Source organism: Pan paniscus, chromosome 3 (genome assembly GCF_029289425.2).
Source record: "Pan paniscus chromosome 3, NHGRI_mPanPan1-v2.0_pri, whole genome shotgun sequence".
Classification (NCBI taxonomy): domain Eukaryota; kingdom Metazoa; phylum Chordata; class Mammalia; order Primates; family Hominidae; genus Pan; species Pan paniscus.
Window position 1 is genome coordinate 5,156,884 of NC_073252.2, and position 5,340 is coordinate 5,162,223.

At 44.5% G+C, this 5,340-nt stretch overlaps 1 pseudogene; it reads right to left on the reverse strand.

Annotated features, from left to right (window-relative positions):
* Nucleotides 1–431: 431 nt before the first annotated feature.
* Nucleotides 432–1,441, reverse strand: LOC100989126 (L-lactate dehydrogenase A chain-like; annotated as a pseudogene).
* Nucleotides 1,442–5,340: the final 3,899 nt, after the last annotated feature.

The window sequence follows — 5,340 nt, forward strand, 5'->3', positions numbered from 1 at the left end:
GAATAAGATCCTTTGGAACAATTATGCACAAGACATGCAATATTGGATTTATACACTGGATCCTAAGATGTGACTGATTGGAAAAAAATGTTGGACTAGGCATGTTAGGTGAAGGAGCCAGGAAGTTATATAACACACAGTAAACATCCATCTGGCTCAAGGGGTAACTGCAGCATTTGCAGCATTGGCAGTGGTGCCTCAAAGGTGGTAGACTTATAGGACTACGCGAGATTAGTACCATGAAGCATCAGGATACAGCTGTAGGATTTTACAAACCATGCCTCTTTCTAACTTTAGGAATTGATACTTTTCCCAGTCTGTCTTAATATTATTGCTTTAATCACAGATCAGATAAAAAGGACAACATGCACAACCTCCAACTAAAATCCTGTTGTAGCCTAGACAGTGAAGTGGTGTGACCTCAGAAAACTTTAAAATTGCAGCTCTTTTTGGATCCCCCAAAGTATCTGCACTCTTATTCAAACAGGCCTCTTCCTCAGGAGTCAGAGTCACCTTCACAAGGTCTGAGATTCCATTCTGTCCCAAGATGCAAGGCACACTAAGGAAGACATCATCCTTTATTCCATAGAGACCCTTAATCATGATGGAAATTGGGTGTCCCACCTAAGATTCATCATACTCTCCGCCAAATCTGCCACAGAGAGTCCAAAGGCCCAGGAAGTGTAGCCTTTCAGTTTAATCACCTCATAAGCACTCTTGACCACCTGCTTTTGAACCTCTTTCCACCATTCCTTATCTGTATCAGTCCCTAAATCTGGATGCAGAGTCCTCAGGGAGACACCAGCAACGTTCACTCCACTCCATACAGACACAGTAGAGTATCCATGTTCCCCAAGGACTCGCCTATGACAGCTTAATGGGTGAATACCCAGCCTTTCCTCCATCAGGTAATGGAATTGGGCTGAATCCAGACTGCAGCCACTTCCAATAACACGGCTTTTGGGAAAGCCACTTATCTTCCAAGCCACATAGGTCAAGATATCCACTGGATTTAAAACAATAAGCAACTTGTAGTTGGGCTGTATTTTACAATATTAGAAATGATGAATTTAAAGATGTTTACATTACACTGGACCAAATTAAGAGAGCTTTCTCCTTCTTGCTGATGTGCCCCAGCTGTGATAATGACCAGCTTGGAATTTGCCGTTACATTATAGTCTTTGCCAGAGACAATCTTTGGCATTCCAAGGAAAAGGCTTCCATGTTGGAGATTCATCATCTCTCCCTTCAATTTGTCCTCCATGACATCAACAAGAGCAAGTTCATCTGCCAAGTCCTTCACTAAGATACTGATGGCAAAGGCCATGTGAACAGCACCAATCTCAACAACTATAATCATATTCTGGGGGGCCTGTTCTTCCTTTAGAAGATTATGAATCAGCTGATCCTTGAGAATTGCCATATTGGACTTCAAACCAAAAGGAATCAGGAATGCACATCGGGTGGCCATCGGGGGCACATGGCAAGGAGATCTGGACTTGGTGGCAGCAGCTCCAGACATTGTGTTGTTTTAAGCCACAAGTTCTCTGTAATATGTTACAGGATCAATAGAAAACTAATCACATATGGTAGGCATTGAAGAAATATAAACTTTCAATTTCCCTTTACAACTGTTCAGATGTTTCTTTTCTCACCCCCTAGAGAGCAGACATCGTAAATTTATTTGCAATGACCAGAACCACGCCAGGCATACAGGAGGCACTCTAGAATAGATGAAAAAACAAACTAATGAATATGGGTGTCTTGGTAACTAGCATTGGTTGTGTTCCTAAGGTGTGATGATGTGGTAGGCTGAATAATGGCCTCCATACATGTTCATGTCCTAATCCCAAGAACTGGTGAGTATGTTACCTTATAGGCAAAGGGAATTCGCACCTGTGATGAAATTAAGGTTTTGAGATAGCATGATGGTTAATTTTATGTGTCAACTGACGGGGTCAAGTGATACTCAGATAGCTGGTAAAACATTTCTGAGTATGTCTGTGAGGGCCTTTCTGGAAGGGATTAGCACTGAATCAATAGACTGAGTAAAGAAACTCTGCCTTCACCAGTGTGTGCGGGCATCAGACAATCTATTGAGGGCCAGGTAGAACAAAATAAGTGGAGGAAGAACGAATTTGCTCTGTCTTCTTGAGCTGGAACATCCATCTTCTGCCCTTGGACATTGAAGCTCTTGGTTCTCGGGCCTTTGGATTCCAGGACTTGCTGGGAGTTACACCATCAACTTCCCCCGGATGGGGGTGGTCCCGGTGGCATAAGTCCTGGAGCCAATTCCCATAATAAACCTCCTTTTCTATCTCTCTATATATCCTACTGGTCTGTTTCTCTGGAGAACTTTGACTAGTACACACAGTATTAGTTTTCTGTTGCTGTGTAACAATGTTACCGCAAATTTAGCAGCTTAAAAGGGCACACATTTACGAACTATCCTGGATTATCTGGGTTGACCTAATGTAATCATAAGTGTTTTTATAAAGGGACACAGAAGACTCAGAGTTAGAAAAGTGATGTGATGATGGAAGGAGGGGTTTGAAAAAGCTACACTGCTGATTTTGAAGATGAAGGAAGGGGCCATGAGCCAGGGAATAAAAATGGAATTTAGAAGCTGCAAAAGATAAGAAAATAATTCTGCCTTAGAGTCTCCCCAGGAGTAATCAGCCCTGCCAATGCCTCGATTTTAGCCCAGTGAGACTGATTTCAGAATTCTGACCTCTAGGACTGCAAGCAAGTATATTTGTGTTGTTTTAAGCCACTAAGCTTGTGGTACTCTATGAGAGCATCTATAGAAAACTAGTACAGCTGAGTATAGGAGAATGGCTTCCTTCCCACTGGCTGAGTGTACATCTGAAAGGTGGTGTATTTTGCCCATTTTCAGAGTGGGAAACTAAGACTGTATTAGTTATGTATGATGGTGTTACAATGTTACTATAAACTTAGCAGCTTAGACCACTTCACATTTATTATCTCATAATTCTACGGGTCAGGAGTCTGGGCACAGAATGGCTGGGTCCTCTGCTCTATGCCTTCACAAAACTGCAATCAAGATATTGGCTGGGGCTGTGATCTCATCTGAGGTTTGACTGGGAAGATGATCTTCTGTGCTCATAGGTTTTGGCAGTTCCTTGTAGGCTGCTGGACTGAGGGCCTCACTATCTTTTTTGGATGGAGGCTGGAGCTGCCCTTAGTTCACTGCCATGTGGCCCTCTCCATAGGACATCTTACAACATGGCAGCTTGCTTCTTCACACCCAGCAAGAGAGGTTACAATCTTTTGTATCGTAATAATGTGCATCTCGTCACAAATCATAGGCCCCACTGACACTCAGGGCAGGGGATCACACAAGAGTATAAATGTATTAGTTGTTTTCACACTGCTATAAAGATACTACTTGTGACTGGGTAATTTGTAAACAAAAGAGGCTTAATTGACTCACAGTTCCACATGGCTGGGGAGGTCTCAGGAAACTTACAATAATGGCGGAAGGTGAAGGAGAAACAAGGGCTTTCTTCACATGGTGGCAGGAGAGAGAGTGAGAGGGGGGAAATGCCACAGATTTTTAAACCATCAGATCTTATGAGAACCCACTCACTATCACGAGAACAGGAAGGGGGAAATCCACACCCATGATCCAATTACCTCCCACCAGGCCCCTCCCCTGACATGTGGGGTTTACAATTCAATATGAGATTTGGGTGGTGACACAGAGCCAAACCATATCAATAAACATCAGCTTATGGGGCCACCCCAGAGATTGTCGACCATAATGACCCAGAGAGGGTCATTATGAGTTGGAAGAGTTGGAAGCAGGAAGTTAGTGGCTCTCAAAGGGAGGTAGTGTGATAAGGGAGTCAAGAATATTTGCCCAAGGAGACTGTGTTATATCAAATTCCAACTATGGCACTTCTTGACCTTGAGAACATTACTTATTCTGAGCCTCAGTTTCCTCATCCGTAAAATGGGAATGATAGAGCACAGGCCTCATAGGACAGCTCTGAGGTTACTAGTTGATCTGAATGTAAAGGACTCTGCTCCTTGGAGGCCCTGAATCAATGCCACTCATGTTCACTATATTTCCTCCAAATTGGTTTGTTTTGCATGGTAGGGTGTCTGTAGTTGTAGATTCCTGAAAGCAGTTTGATTGGCAGCAGAGGATGCTCTTTTCTCCCAGTATCCATCAATCCAGTTTCCCTTTGATCATGGGATCCACCAGTTTCGGTTGGGTACGTGGCCATATAGCTGAAACCACTTTTCTTAACACCCCTTGCAGCAAGGGGTATGACCAAATTTTGATAACAAAATTTTGTGTACAAATTTCAGTCAAAGGGGTGTGAGCAGAGCCCATAAAAGGAGCACTCTTCCTCTCCTCTCTTCCTGCAGGTAGGAATGTGACAAGAGCACGCTTTGACACCAGTCATGGTGACAGCTGAGAATGAGCTAGAGTGCCCTGCTTCCCAGCTCCTCACCAGCCCTGGGCCATCTACTCAGACTCTACACAAGTGAAAAATAAACTCTTTCCTTTTGAAGTCACTGTACTCAAGGTTGCTTGTTAAAACAGCCTCATCTGGATCTTATTTAGTACATAGTTGTTCACTGGCTTTAGCTGTGAAGAACAATCACATGCAGCCCGATGGTATAGCCCCTGCTTTAGAATCATGTGTGAATCCTGCCTGAGCCTGGATTCTCCAAAAGCAGAGCTGGAGACAGAAGCTTTTGTTCGAGGACTGTTAGGCAGTGTGGTCCCAGGATCAGGTATGGGACAGCACGTGAGGCTGGGTGGAGGAGTGCCTTGGCTCCACCTTCTGCGACTTCCTGATCTCCTCCAATGATTCCATGAGAATAGTCTCAGAGCAATCATTCAAGGTAGAGAGAGTGCAGAAATTTTCCACTGACTTGAAACTCCTGTTGGTTAAAGGTTAGCCTATTTGATGTTTATTCCTCACTGTTCTAAATAGTGCATGTGCCCGGCCAAGGAGGCTTCCTGCGGTATCCTGAGCGCAGTATTAATAAACGTTGGGTGAGATGCTGTCAGGTCACTGTTGCAGGAAGCTGGGCAGAGCCTGTGCAGACCTGGCCACCACAGCTGGGGCTATGATCATAGATAGATGAGGCCAAGAGGAGCTAAGGTGGTGCACAGGAGAGGGCCCTGGGAGTCATCAGAGGTGGTGGGTCAATGAGCCAAAAGCCATGCTCACTTTCCCCTGAACTCAAGGTGTCAGCAAGGCTGTGTTCCCCCACTCCCAAAGGCTCTAGGGGAGGATCCTTACTGCCTCTTCCAGCTTTTGGTGGCTCTAGGTGTTCCACGGCCTGAGGCTGCAGCAT